Source organism: Balaenoptera ricei, chromosome 9, assembly GCF_028023285.1.
Source record: "Balaenoptera ricei isolate mBalRic1 chromosome 9, mBalRic1.hap2, whole genome shotgun sequence".
Taxonomy (NCBI): domain Eukaryota; kingdom Metazoa; phylum Chordata; class Mammalia; order Artiodactyla; family Balaenopteridae; genus Balaenoptera; species Balaenoptera ricei.
The window spans coordinates 17,661,940-17,678,039 of record NC_082647.1 but is presented as its reverse complement, the minus strand read 5'-3'; positions in this window follow the sequence as shown (position 1 = coordinate 17,678,039).

Below are 16,100 nucleotides of genomic sequence, written 5' to 3'. Positions count from 1 at the left end.
TGATCGTGAAGGGGAGAGAGAGTGCCTAACTCTACAGGGTGGTTCTCACGGGGTGGCCCACAGCCCAGCGCTACCCAGAAACTTATTAGAAAGGCAAATGCTTGGGTCCTGCCTCAGAGCTACTGAATCAGACATGCTGGGGGTGGGTCCAGAAAATCAATGTTTTAACGGGTCCCTCCAGTGGTTCCAATGCATATAAGGTCTGAGAACGGCTGCCCTTCAAAGCCCATCTCTAGTACTAGGAGAAGAAAACACAAAAGTCATAGAGCTCCGTCCCCCTGTTTTTGGGTGAGGAGCAGCAGATCCACGTCGGGCACATATGAAGCTGCTGCAGGTGGAACCTTCCTTTTTCTGGACGATTTGGCCCTTAGGATCTTCGAACCCGGATCACAGTCTCTCCCTCTGCATGCACTGCCCCTGCTGTCAGACCAGAGTCACCAGAGGTGTCCAGCAGCTTAGGGTGTGTCTTGCTGATAACCTCACCTTCATGACATCATCCTTTGGCTTCTTAACTTCTGTGGCCTTTGATCTTGACCCTGGAAACCCCCTGCCTCCTTCAGCGCAAGCTTGAGCCCATGAGCCGCAGTCCACTGACCAGTGATGGAGCCCAGCGCCTACCTATGGAATCTTCTATTTCCTTTTCGGTTCAACCATGTGGGGCCTGCTGATACCTCTGCTAGGCTGTGACAGTTATTTCTGCATGCAAAGGATGGCATTTTTGTTTTTTCATATTACACCACGGACTACAAATCCCAACTCTGTACATGGATACATTTAAATCAACTGTCATTGCTGTGATGCAAGAAAAACTGAATTAAAAAAGGATTTTGGCCAGCTTTCCCTGCCAAGGAAAGTCCCCTTTAGTTTCATATTTATTGCATCTGCCTCCAGTAAAATGAGATCCTCACCAACCTCAGAATATGAGTGGAGATCCCATCCAGCTGACTTCAGTTGCCTTTATTGTGACATAGCAAAACCGATCTTGCATAGATTTTTTCCTTTGATGCGTCTTATTGGTTGAATTTGTGCCCCCCCCCCAGTTCATCTGTTGAAGTCCTAAACGCCAGTACCTCAGAATGTGGCTGTATTTGGAGATAGGGTCTTACAGAAGTAATGAAGTTAAATTGAGGTGATTAGGGTGGGCCCTAATCCAATGTCCTTATGAAAAGGGGAGATCTGGACACAGACATGTGTGCAGGGAGAACGCCATGGAACATGCAGGCGGAGATCGGGGTGATGCTTCTATAAGTCAAGGAACCCCAAAGATTGCCAACAAACCACCAGAAGCGAGGGGAGAGGCATGGGCCAGAGTCTCCCTCACAGCTCTCCGAAGGAACCAGCCCTGCCGACACCTTGATCTTGGACTTCTGGTCGACAGAACGATGTGAAGATAAATTTCTGTTCAGTTGCCCGGTTTGTGATGCTTTTACAGCAGCCCTGGCAAATGAATCCAACATGCCTGCCATCTTTTCCTTTTCTTCTCAGAGGCATCCTGCCTCTCCGATCTCATCAGCTCTGACATGGGCTCCTGTGAACAGCTGGTCTCCCTGACTCAGGCTCCCCACACTCTATCCTGTCCAGCAAATCTTCGTCAGAGCAAGCTTTTCTAAGAGCGATTTTCATCTCCTCCAGCACTCTATTCTTACTACTTCAAGTCTGAATCCCGTGACCATAGCCTGCTCCCCAAACTCTTATCCTCACCCCCACCCCCTACACGGCCTCTGCTCTCTCTTCAGATGGGCCTTCTCACTACCCCATGAATATATGTCACATCCACCTGCGTACAACTGCCGTGCCCTCCTTCCCAAGTTCTTCAGAAGCCCTGCGGCACTTAGTCAAGGAGTTCTCAAACTTTGCTGCATGTTAGAATCACTTTGGGAGCTTTGAAACATCCCAAACTCACAGGCCGCTCCCTATACCAGTTATCTAAGAGTCTCTGGCATGGGATCCATGCGTCAGTAGTTTTGCTTTTTTTTAAAAAAATTAATTAATTAATTAATTTATTTTTGGCTGTGTTGGGTCTTCGTTTCTGTGCGAGGGCTTTCTCTAGTTGCGGTGAGTGGGGGCCACTCTTCATCGCGGTGTGCGGGCCTCTCACTATCGCGGCCTCTCTTGTTGCGGAGCACAAGCTCCAGACGCGCAGGCTCAGTAGTTGTGGCTCACGGGCCTAGTTGCTCCGCGGCACGTGGGATCTTCCCAGACCAGGGCTCGAACCCGTGTCCCCTGCATTGGCAGGCAGACTCTCAAACCACTGCGCCACCAGGGAAGCCCGCGTCAGTAGTTTTTAAAGCTCTTGGTGATTCACTGTAGAGCCAAATTTGACAATCTTAGTGACTTCCCCTTCCGAATCACCCTGGCACCTCTCCGACCTCGATATACACGCAAGTTCACAAGGCATCTGCAGGGCCTGAGCTCTGCCTTTCTAGCAAAAAGCTCCCAGATGGTGCCAGCGCTGCTGGTTCAGGGACCATACTTTGAACGGTGAAGTAGTACACAGCTTATAACTCTGTGTTTGTACTCAGCTGGGCTCACAGAAGATTTAAGATGGTTTACGGGAAACACATAGACAAAAATTGGCAGTTAATTTTATTTCCTTCATCCAGACATGCTTACAAAGGTCCTTGGAGAGCATCTAAGAGAAACTGGCAAAGACATGCCAAACAGTGAATGCTAGAGAGAGGAGAAAGCCTGGAATAAGCAGGAAGTCCACCTGCACTCCCCTCCCCCCGGCAGCTGTAGACACAGGCACCCCATGTAGCAGTGACGGGGTGCAGCCACGAGGAGCCCTTTTGTCCTGTGATCTGAGGTACGGGGTACTTTAAGGAAAACTTGGGCTTTTAGGTTTAGGGAATCTCGGGCCCATTTCTGTGCACTCTCTCTTGTTTGGGCTGGGGTGTGCTTTTGCTTGGGAAAAATCTGTAATTTTAGAGACAGTGGAGTGAAGATGCAACACACATGGGTGAGCCTGGCCAGTACTGTCATACCACGTTATTCCTGGGGGCATCAGCATCAGGGAATATAACACGGACGGCACCCCTTGCATTTGCCAATATAGAGCCTGTGGCCAGGGCTTGTTACTTAAATTCTTTGAGCTGTGGTTTCTTCATCTCTAAAATGTAGGTAATAATACCTACCTTCCAAGGTCGTAGAGGTGATTAAATGAGATCAAGCATGTAAAGCCTCTAGCACTGAATCTGATGCATAGTGGAAGTACTCATTAAACGGTTGCAGTGATTATCACCATAATCACCTCTATCAACGCTTCATTTCTAGGGCCAGGGCAGTGTCCACATGCCTGTGAGCAGAATGGTTACTCAGGACGTGCTCCAGGGCTCTTGAGGTTTGCATGTTTCTTGCTCAGCTGCACGTGCAAGGGCAGAATGGTAACTGGGCATTTCTGCAGCTGCTCATTTGGTTTCCCTTTTGTTCAGTCAGGGCTGCATTATAATTTCTGGAGTTCTTGGAAATTTTTGCCTTTCTTGGGCCTCCTTTTGTATAAAAAAAATTAAAACATATTTTGCGATTGCATTGATACAAATGTGAATGCAATTCAGATTGGATTATATTCATTTTTTTCTTCTGATTTTACAAGTTAAAACATTTTCATGGGCCCCTAACCTATCACAGGCTCTGGGCACTATGCCCACTCTGGCCCCCAGATGGTCCGTCAGGCCTGCCTGTGCTGATCCTCTCAGCAGCTGAGCACACACGGCTCAGGGGGCAGGAGGGCCAAGAGCCCCAGCGTAAGGTATCATTTTACATGCAAAGTTCTTTCTTCTTAAATAGGTCACAGCTACCTCCAGAGCAGGGATTTTCCTTGTTAAATTCCCTCCCAGCGCTGAGAGCAGAGCCGAGCACTAGGGCCGGTTTGCTTATTTTAAGCGCGTTGCAACATGAATACATTTTGCTGCCGATAATTGTTAGGAGGCTCCTTCCCAAGCCTTGGGAACCAGTTGCTCTGCAGCTTCCACGGTCATTTTCAGACTCAGATGAGCCTCTCCAGGCCTTTCTGTGGCACGGCCTTGAGAAATTGGCCACAATAGGCTCCCACCACTGATGGAGTCCATTGTCACCCAGGCCAGAGGAATGAGGTGATGCGGAGGTGCCTGGCCCTGCGTCCTCAAAACTGCAATTCAGAGTCACGTGGAAGCTCCCTGTGGGGGGTTGAGCTTCACCCCCACGTGCTCCCTGTGAGGGGCAGCTGCCAGTCACCTACAAGATGGATTTCCCGCTCCCTCCCTCTGAGCGGAGGTGGCCTGGCAAGGACACTGTCTGGGATTGTCGCACAATTGTCACGCGCTGCTGCTCTTCCCTAGATCCATTCAGTTGGGGAAAACAGCACATACCACAGGCAACATCCACCAGTACCTGTAGGCTCCCAGGGTCACCGTCCACCCCAGTAGTAACATTTGGGGGGAGGTAAGAGGGGCATGATCCTTGGAGGGATGTGTCATTTGAAGGTGCCCCTGGGGCTGCCTGACTGGGAAGCTGGGGGGAACGACAGCTGGGGGTCGGTTTTCTCAGCTCTGTTCCTATGTTGGTTCAGCTGGGAGTGTGTTCATGTAAGCTGTCCAGCTGATGCCGAGGAACTGACAGGACGGGGACGGTGGAGCTGGGGACAGATTACAGAGGCTGAACAGTGACAGCTCTGGAGCAGACAGCAGTTTTGTGGTTCCTTTTGGATGCTTGTTTTGATATGAAACTTATTATTTCACATCTTATTTATAATAAATTGCTTGCTCATTAGTTTTTCTTGATGATCTATTACGTTATCTCTGAATTTCTTTTATACAATTTGAGAGCTGCCAAGACGCTTAGTCACTGTTACTGAATGTACCCAGTGGCAGCAAAATGTAAATATTGAGCTAAATTCTTAGTCTGGAGATGCAAATTCTAGTTACTAATTAACCCAAGTCCTCCAAAAGTTGTTAGGATGTTGGCTTGTGGTGCAGCATTGAGGGAGGGATATAAAAATTAGGATTAGGGCCTGGGAAGTAAGATGGGTAGGATATAAAAACCCCACTGACGGTTTCAAAGAGGAATCTCGAGTTGCATTGGAAGCAAAGACTGTTTGAGGACTGGTGATGGACTATTTTAAAAGAAGGTTCAAAGCCTTATGAGACTCAGACCAAAGAAACAGTGACTCAAGAGCAAGGATAATGGAGGGACTTCCCTGGTGGTCCAGTGGTAAAGAATCCGCCTTCCAGTGCGGGGGACACAGGTTCGATCCCTGGTCGGGGAACTAAGATCCCACATGCCATGGGGCAACTAAGCCCAAGCGCCACAACTACTGAGCCCGCGCGCCTCAACAAGAGAGCCCGTGTGTCGCAAACTACAGAGCCCACGCGCTCTGGAGCCCACACACCACAACTAGAGAAGAGAAAAACCAGCACACCACAACTAGAGAGAAGCCTGTGCGCCACAACTAGAGAGGACCCCACGCAGCACAACTTAAGATCCCGTGTACTGCAACGAAGATCCCGTGTGCCGCAACTAAGACCCGAAGCAGCCAAACAAACAAACAAAAAAGAACAGGGGTAATGGAAACACCAAGAAAGTTCCTCCATCCATCTGTTGATTTTATAAATATTGTTTGAATCCTGGCACAGAGAGGGGGAGGCAAGTGTGGTTACGACACAGAAGCGCATCTGTGGTCCCACAGGTGAGGGGGAGGCATCGTTTGGATGGTTGATTTGGTGAAAGAGACGGGTCATGAAGGTCTTGGAAGGCATGGAGAGGCATTTGGATCTTGGACTTAGGGCAGCGGGGAGCCATTGAGAGCTTCAAGCAGAAGACTGAGGAGGGCGTGTTATTTGGGAGCGGGGCCAGGGTCATGGAACCCGTTGGAGGGTGTAGTGATCCAGTGCTACAATAATCGAGAAGAATAATTCCACCATAGGAACTAGGAGCCTCAGCAGCAGGAGGCTTAGCTGTGTCTCACGAGAGGAGCTGTTGAGTGTGGCTTGGGGTTGGCGGGAGTGATAAGTTTAGTTTGGAAATATTGAAATTGAGGGGCCTGTGGGACTTCCCAGTGTCTGCTTGCATCTGGGGTAGAGGTGTAGATTTGGGAGTCACAAGAAAATAGATGGTCATTGATGAAGTATAGGAGTGGCTGAGGTCACCTCGCTAGATGATACGGAATTGGAGGAGAAGAGGCACTAGGATGGGACTCCCTGAAGAGCAGTATGTCAGGGATGGGCCGAGGAAGAGGAGCTCTTGAGGGAAACTAGAAGAGAGAGTCCCCGAGACTAGGGTCTCAACACAGGGTCACCAACACCAAGGGAAGTGATGACTTAAAGAAAGGGCAGGTCACCATGAGTGTCAAATGTTGGAGAGAATTCATATAACTTTATCTATTCGATTTGGAACAAACAGATCTTTAGTCTCCACATATGGGAGTTTATTTTTTTCAATCAACGAATATTTCCTGAACATCTGCTCACTCACACCAGGCACTGCTCTTGGCTTGAAACTTACATTCTGGTAGGAGAGATAAGCAACCAAGAAGTAAACCAATAACCAGGCAAGGTTATTTCAGACAATGATAAGAGCTATTGAGAAAACAAAACAGGGTGATTGATAGTGGCGGTGGGTGATTGGTGATGAGTAGGGAGCTTATTTAGATTGGATGGGCAGGGAAGACTGTTTGAGGAGATGACATTTGATCTGAATCCTGAATCTTTGCATAAAGATCCAGGAGGCAGAATATTCCAGGTAGATGGAACAGCTTATGCAAAGGCCCTAAATCAGTGGTTCTCAAGCAGGTGTAATTTTGCCCCTAGGCAAAATTTTGTCCCCTAGGGGACATTGGGCTATGTCTGGAGACAAAACACAACTGGTGGTGGGGGGAGTGTTACAGACATCTAAGGGGTAGAGGCCAGGGATGCTGGTAAACATCCTACAGCGCACAGGACAGGCCCCACAGCAGAGAATTATCCAGCCCCAAATGTCGTTAGTGCCAAGGATGAGAAATCCTGCCTTAAATTAGGAACAAGTTTGGTTCATTTAAGGAGTAGAAAAGAGGTCAACATCTGGGAAACAGGGGACTTGTGTTAGAGGGGTGGGTAGGGCCAGATGACAGAGGCCTTGGAAGGAGGGCTTGGTAAAGGATATTTACTATTTCACTTCTGGAAGTGCAATGGAAAACCATTTGAGGGTTGCCAGCAGGGAAATGATTTGATCTGATTTACATTCTGAAATGATACTCTGGCTGCTGTAGAGACAGGATTGCAGTGGGCAAGAGTGGGAACAGAGAGGCCAAGCAGCCATCCATGTGAGGAGAAGAGTGGGATATAAGTGGACAACTAGGTAGAGCTGATGGAATGTTTCTGATGGACAGTTTGAAGGTTGAGGGAAAGTGAGGAATCAAAAATTACTTCTAAGATTTTGGTTTGGACAATAGGATGGGTATATGTACAGCTCACTGTGATGAGAAGACGGGGCAAGGTTTATATAGAGAAGAGAAAAACAGTTTGAAATGCATGCTAAGGGGATTGTCAAGGTAATGGATGAGGGTTTAACACTCATCATGTTTATCACACAGCTGTTTGAAATAGTTGCAATCAACCTAATTATCCAATTGTAGGAGATTAAATAAATTATGGAACCATTAAAAATTAATATTACAGAGTATATCAATTAACATGAAAATATGGTCACAATGCAATAAATTATTGTAAAATAGTATGTAGAGTATGATACTATTGGATTCTCATTTCACTTTTTATACCAGAATATGTACTCCATGAGGTCACAATTTAAGTATAGAGGTAAAATTATAAAAATAATAGAAGAAAATAAGGATGAATATTTTTATAACCATGGAGTGGTGAAACCTTGTATAATATATTATTAAAACCAGAAACCATGAGGAAAAGATGGATATACTTGACTATATGAAAAGTTAAAACTCTTGTGGGGGGAAACCCATAGACTAAGTAAAAAAAAAAGAAAAGAAAGAAAAACTAGGAAAATTTATTTGTGATAAGCATTACAGAGTTAATATCTCTATTAGCTAAAGAAATTTTATAAATTGATAGAAAAGACAAATGGCTCAGCCACAAGATGGACAAAGATGGGTAGGCAATTCCTAGAAGAATAAATGGCCAATCAGCATATGAGGAGCTCAGTCTCCCTATGAAAAGAATGCTAACTGAAACAATGAGTTCATTTTTTACCTATAAAATTGGCAAAAATTAAAAGATTGATAATATTCATTTTTGGAGAGGGTGAGGGAGAGTACCCAATACAATCTTTTTAGAGTATAATCTGGTACCATCAAAATGTAAATGTGCTTATTCTTTGACCAAGCAAATCTACTTTTGGTTATTTAGCCTACATGAATAGACAACTATTAAAAGATATAGGTATAAGATGTGTAGATCTCACTAGTGATAATAAAAACTTTGAAATAACTCAAATGTTTCTCAGCAAGGAGATGCTTAAACAAATTTTGGACCATAATAAGTGATAAAGCAGTATTCATCTGTTCAAAGGAGGGAGATCGATCTGTACGTCCTGATTTGGAAAATCGCTCATGACACTGTTAAATGAAAAAAGCAAGTTCCAGAGCAGTCAGCGTGATATGGTCTCATTTTGTAAAAATAACTAAATAAAATTATGTATTGATAGATATGGTTCTAAATGTTTAGGAAAAGGTCTGAAAGGCTTACACAAATTTATTCAGTGTTGTCTTTTTCCAGGGAGTCAAATTTTTAGTTCCTATTTTTTTACTTTTCTCTATTGTTTATTTATTTTTAACATAGTGGCATGTGTCTAAAAATGCTCTGTAGTAAAAATTATATATTGGCATATTGGTAAAGATGGACTTAACACAATTATGAGGGTAAAATATGTTCCCTATGTCAAAATCATCTTCTTAAAATTTCCACCATTGTATCTTCCTATCTTAACATCACAATATATGTACTTAGAAAATAAAGGAAATAACGGCTTAATGTTTGATAAAGTGTTAAGTAAATATCACGTCCTTTGGCCCCCACTGTTTTCTAACATGTAAATAGATGTGCCAAGTTGTCACAGAGTGCCTTTTTTAATAACAGAAGCTAACACTTTCATAAATCTTTGGATAATGCAGAAGCAGCAGGAAACATAAGCTATTGCCATCTCCTATTATCTTGTTTTTGTTTGTTTGTTTTGTGAGCATTCTACTTACACCTGCAAAGTACTTGTGAAAATACACATGTAATTTGTACATATATGTACATATTAAGTAGTATATGTATAATATGAATTCAAGTTTTAAATTAGCATTGTTGTAATAATGAAAAACTTGAAATAACTCAAATGTTTATGTGTATGTGTGCATGTGTATGTATATTCTCTGTGCATATATCTCTAAATCTACACATGAATATACACACAGAAGGTAATCTAGGATCTACATTAACCTACTAACAGTGGTTGGCTTGGTGTGGGTGGGTTTATGGATTTTATTTTTTAATGTTCATTTTAGTTACTTGAGGTTTCTAATTTTTCTGTAATAAGCATATCTGCTTTATAGTATGAAAAATTATTTTGAGAAAAAAGGAAGAAAAAAATAAAAAGGTGTCAGCGGTGATCTTGTCCAGAGATGTTTCTGGGCAGTACAGTAAGTCCCCTACATACGAACCTTCAAGTTGAGAACTTTCAAAGATGTGAACGTGCGTTCTCATGTCCGATCACGTGAGTTAGTTCACGTGTCTGGTGTAAATTGTCACGTGCAGCTTGTCCTCCATCTCCTGTTGCTGACGATCCTTCAGCTCTGCCATCTCCCACCTCCTCTCCCTCCTCCAGTCAGTAGCTCTTCTTGCCTGTTCACTCGATGCCAGCCCCTGTACACCAGCTGTTGTACTGTACTACTGTATTTTTCAAGGTACTGTACTGTAAAATTAAAAATGCTTCCTTTATTTTTTGTGTTTTTTTAATGTGTTATTTGTGTGAAAAGTATTATAAACCTATTACAGTACAGTACTATATAGCTGACTGTGTTAGTTGGGTACCTAGGCTAACTTTGTTGGACTTATGAACAAGTTGGACTTACGAAGCACTCTAGGAACGGAACTCATTTGTATGTAGGGGACTTACTGTAATGACAGGGCAGAAGCTAGATGGCTATGGGAGATGATGAAGTAGAGGCAGGGAGTGTGAAAAACTCCTTTAATAATCTCGAGTGAGGGAAAGAAGATAAGGTCAAGAGGGAGAAGCTGAAGATACAGGAGAGAGGCTGGAAGTTGATGTAGAGTCAAGGGGAGGTTTCCGCTTCCTCTGTCTAGGCATGTCCATCTGTCTGTCCATGGAACATCAGTGCTCATGCTGAAGTTTTCTTAAAAGCAGTCTTACTCTCGTTTTCCATTGTCCCTTTAAATCTGTTCAGGTTCTGGTCATTTCTTTGGTTCCTTTTTCTTAAAGTTCTGAATCATGTTAGGTTACAATCTCAGTCTCAGTTAGTTCATTTAGAATGTCTGCTCCAAGATAACAGTCAACACTCTGCAGCTGGTTTAATGTTCAATCTTCTCACGTGCACACCACCCCACTCCCCGCCCCCTGCCCCGCCCCAGATGGCCCCTTGCTGTGATGGTGGGGGCTGGCATGGCCCTCCTCTCTCCCCCCATCCACACTTTCTCCTCGTTCTCTGCTTGCCAGCTGTGCTTCTCCCCCCAGGGTCAGAGCTAGGAGGAGGGATAAGTGGTGAGGCTGGCTCTCTGGTAGGATGGTGTCGCCTTCTCTGGGGCAGCAGGTGTGTACAGCAGACTCTCGCTGGGCATTTCCATGGGTTCCTTGAAAGTTCACCTGGTGGGGCCTTCCAACTGCAACTCTTTAGCTGGCCTTGTCCTATCCACCCTCAGTTCTTGGCCCAAACCCACGCCTGCCTCCCAGTACTGCTCACGGTTTCTTGCTCCTGGAGGCCTCTTTTCTGGGAGCCTCTCCCTGAGCAAAATTCTTACAATTTGATCCCCAGGAGTGAAGTTACTTCCCAGACCCAGCCTTCTACCCTGCTGCCTGCCTTGACCTTCTCAGGCATGAGTAGGTCCCAGTCTTTCTAGCACCCAACTGCAGGGGACATGCATTCATCTCTCCAAGCTGTCCCATTAAAGCATCTTCACTAGGCTTCAGAAGAAGGCAGAGATCCCCTTCATCCTTCCATCCTTGGGGTCTGAGACCCACAGCATTCTAATGGCTCTACTCAAGAATCCTCTCGAAACCCCACTCCTTCGACTCTTTATCCTCCTGCTGAATGAGGGAATTTAAAAGTCCTAATACTGGTTCTTGGTTATTCTACTTTGAATTTGCACGTATGGTCTAGCCCATCCTTTGAAATGTAGCTTTTATTTTATCTTGGTGCTTCACAGTCCCAACTTCTAACATGACATTTTGTTATATACAAATGGCGATGAACCACAGCTAATACAGAGGGAGACTCTGAAGATGCAGGAGAGGGGCCGATGGAGTTGGGGTCCCAAGCCCTGGTGGGGAACTGGCCTAGAGGGAAGAGGGCCTCTTTCCCATTGCGACAGGAGGGAAGGGAGAAGGCAAGTCTTAGATTAGCGGAGGCAAGCAAGGAATTGATGGAGCTTCCATCTGATGATGTGATGATTTCTATTTTCTCCATGAAACAGGAGGTCAGAGGTTTACTGGAGCACAGCAAAGAGGAAAAATTCTGATTGAATCAATCTGAATAATTTGCATGATGGAATTCCGAGGGAATTTCCAGTCCAACTTAAAGTTGTGAAACCCGATACAATGGTGTGGGCTGCTGAAAGGGCTGCTGAGTTCCTCCTGCATAAGGAGGAGTTAAGGTTAACACTTCCTCAGCTGGGCTGTGGCTGTGGCTACCAGGAGAGGAACGATGAGAGTACAAATACTAAAGAAAGAAGGGTACTACATGACGAAGGAAGACCAGAAAAGCCCAAAGATAGCCAGCATCCCTGGATTAGAGAGGAAACTTTTATCTTTGCAAATAGACTCAGAGTTCAGGTTTGAATGTCCTGAGTCACAAAAGCCCCAACTATACACTAATCAGCTCCCCCGCTGAATCCTACAGCTCAAAAGAGGAAGGTGGTATGAAAGAGAAGTCGTGATGTGGTCTGCAATTACTGACTGGTGGGAGGGAAGGATGAAGTCCTTTGGGCTTATTCAACCTTAGAACCCAGTCTCAGGACCCCTGATTTGTTCAGACCTGGTAGACTCTCTTGATTTTGTTTCAGAGGAGTATGTGGATATCCACGATTGACAGTGAAACTTTCTGATGTCTCAAACACCTTTATCTCATTGAGGTAAGGGTGATTGGGGCTTTATTATTAAGTTGGTATCACATATGACCAAATGCTCTAACAGCGCCTTTAACTGTAGGAGATACAATTATAAGAACTGAAACTAATATTTTGGTGGTAATCTAAGGCCAGGGGAAGAGGGAAGAAAAATAGAAAGTGAAGCATATTTTCTCAAAGCTAAATGGCTGCTCACAATCAAGGTGAGTTAATAGAAATTAATGAGCTACAATTTTAAGTAGGGACCCCTTTGCTGCACTCCCTAAAATAAATAATCACATGGGCAAGTGCTATTAAGCCTAAGTGGTGGGCTAGTCTTATTAATAGTGGGTCTTAAAAAGGGTGCATCGGGCTTCCCTGGTGGCGCAGTGGTTAAGAATCTGCCTGCCAATGCAGGGGACAGGGGTTCGAGCCCTGGTCTGGGAAGATTCCACATGCCGCGGAGCAACCAAGCCCGTGAGCCACAACTACTGAGCCTGCGCGTCTAGGGCCTGTGCTCCGCAACGAGGGAAGCCACAACAATGAGAAGCCCGCGCACCGCGATGAAGAGTAGCCCCCGCTTGCCACAACTAGAGAAAGCCCTCGCACAGAAACGAAGACCCAACACAGCCAAAAATAAATAAATAAATAAATAAATTTATTTATTAAAAAAAAAAAAAAAAAAAGGGTGCATCTACTGAGGATGGTCACTTTAAATTGTCCCAAAACCTTTCAGGGATTTTCATGGGGCAGTTAGGTCACCAAGAAGCCATTTGAAATGTGTACAAAACCAAAAATTAATTTCTAAAGTGGAACTTTGCTTTTTCTTTGGAACTCCCCATTCTAGACTTGTCACACAGGGGAGAAAGTTGGGATGGGTCCCTGGCACTGTTGCACTGAATGTATGTCTGTGATCTGCATGTGATTTTCTCTAAAGGGATCAAAATCTTCAATCTGAACACGGTGCAGTATGTTCTAGGGGTTCTTAAAAGCATTGCCACCCATGAGGGCAACTCCTTAAAGGTAGTGGAAATAAAGGAAAGGACACAGATTTCCTCAATAAGGATCAAAGCTTTTTGATTGCAATCCTGTTAAACTCTCCAGTGCTAATTATTGCCTGGATTCATTCAGCCTCGAAGCCCCAGAAGTCTACTGGCTTGAGCGTGAGGTACTCCATTTTAATGTTTCAAAACCTCTTAAATAACCACAAAAGCAACTGTTGATCTCAATCTTCCCTTCAAACACCTGCTTACTGATGCTCGATTATGTGTTTTAAGGCTTGTGATTGAGAGTCTTAACACCTGGCTGATTAGGCTGATGTTTGATCATGTTTTGAAGTGCAATCTTACTGTTTCGTGTGTAGTTCCAGGCTGCAGTGCATTAAGTGGATTTGATGCCTCAAAACTCTTATTGTTGGTTTTAAAAAATAACCGTTACAGAATAATAGCTTGTTTTCATTAAAGAGGAAATGAACTGTAAAATGCTTACCCTCTGATGTGGCCTTGGTCTTTAAGACAGTGGGTTTCAAAGTGTGGGACTGGTATGGGGTGGGGCTGGAGGGCAGGGGACCTACCTTGATTTCCTAGACCTACTGCATCTGAATCTTTGTAGCGGGGCCCAGGATTGACATTCTGAACTCATTCGCTTTGTTGAGAAATGCTGCTTTAAGAGAAGGCACCTTTCAATTGGATCCTGAATAGGAGCTTTCTGGGTAGAACCTTCTGGTTCCTACCTGTGAAATGCACCTGAACTAGAGCTGAGAGGTTTTGGCTGTTCCCTGGGAGAGTACGGAACATGCGCGTGAGCTGGGGGTTGGGCCCCTGTGCTCAAGAGTCTGAGAGGTGAGGAGATGTGCCCTTAGGACCGTGATAGGTGCCCACTTTCCCCCTTCACTTTACAAATGAGAAAACTGAGGCCCGGAAAAGTATAAGGACCGACTGAAGGTCACTCAATGGCGAGCCGAGGCTAGAACCCAGGATCAGGGTCCCTGCCCATTGCTCTCGTTCCCGGGTCAATGAAGTGAGGCCTCTGTAAGAGGCCAGGCCCCTCCGGGACCCCGCCCTAGCCTCTCGCCCAGCTCGGTACCCGGGAGGCTGACCTGCTTAGCTTGCAGCCCAAGCGGCCTGCCCTCCGTCTTCTGGCTGGGTTTGGGAGACAGGGAGAAGGAGCCCATGGGTGGCCTGAGGGCACCACTTCAATCCGGAGAGGGGAGTAGCCTGTCCAACCCTCCTAGTCTGTCCGGACTGAAGGGTTTCCCAGGACAAGGGACTTCCAGTGCTAAAACCCAGACAGTTCCAGGTGAATGGGAGTGGACGAACGCCTTTAAAATTTGACTAGAGAAAAGTTTGAGCAGGCTCAGGACTTTGGTTAATAATCATGGAAGTGTAGTTGTTGTTGCCATTTAAAAAATAGCCACATACTTTACTATTTTTTGATTAAAAAAATGGGAGTTTGTGATAGAAAATTAAAACGTTTTAAAGGGGTATATTGCTAAGTAAGTAAGTCCTTCCCACTTTTGGCCTCTGTCAGCTTTCTTCTTCAGAGGCAACTGTGGCCAAGTTTCTTTGTGTATCCTTCCAAAGGTATTTTATGCACATTGAAGTGTAAAAATATATCATGCAAAGCATCCAAATGGTAGCATACAGTGTTCATTACCTTGCTTTTTTCACTTAACAGATTTGAGAGTGTTCTACCATAGGTAATAGCTGCCATATTCTTTTTAGTGGTTGTATAGTGTTCCTTCTTCTGTATTTATTGTCTTTTATAAACGTATCAAGCCACCTATTAATAGGCTTTCAGTTTGCTTCTAATTCAGTGCCATTATTATTTTTTAAAATTTATTATTATTTTTTAAAAATGTATTTATTTTTGGCTGCGTCGGGTCTTCATTGCTGAGCACGGGCTTTCTCTAGTTGTGGCGAGCGGGGGCTACTCTTTGTTGTGGTGGGCGGGCTTCTTGTTGCAGTGGCCCGTCTTTATTGTGGAGCACGGGCTCTAGACACATGGGCTTCAGTAGTTGTGGCACGCGGGCTCAGTAGTTGTGGCTCGCGGGCTCTAGAGCACAGGCTCAATAGTTGTGGCGCCCAGGCTTAGTTGCTCTGGGGCATGTGGGATCTTCCCGGACCAGGGCTTGAACCTGTGTCCCCTGCATTGGCAGGCAGATTCTTAACCACTGCGCCACTAAGGAAGTCCCTCAGTGCCATCATTAATACAAATAATGCTGCAATGAATATCCTCGAGTAGCCGGGTAAAAGGGAATGTGCATTTAAAACAGTGAAAGCCAGTGTCAAATTGGCTTCCGTAGAGGCTGCACCAGTTTACACTGCTCCCCTCTGTACAGAAAAGCGCCTGGTTCCCGCAGCCCTGCCAGAAGTACACCCTCCAATTCAGCTATGGTCAAGGCCTGGGTAAGCAAATACTAATTTTTGCTAGTAAGTCAGATCCTCTCCCACTTTACTTCCTTACTGGTCTCTTTACGGCTACCAAGGCAAAACTATCCTCTAGCCAGAGCCATTTCCTGCCTTTTTTGCTGCTTTTGCTGTGTCAGCTCATTAGCTTTAATTGTCTTCCAAATGATCTCCAGCTGTGTCATTCTTTCCAGACCTGCAGAGTTTTGGGAAATGCTGTCAAAGCTAGGGTGTGTCTGTAGGGGTAGAGCGAGGTCTGTGCAACCAGTAGCCAAAGTTGGCAACTGGAGAGTAAATCAGCATTTTTTGCTCTGAAAATAGGTCACATCCACAAAGGCAGTGAGGAGCTGGAGAGCTTCATGCCAGTGCAGCCATACCAGAGTTTATGCTTCCTTTTAACATCTAGAAGTATGTGTGAACGCACAGGACATGTTTGTGGGACAGC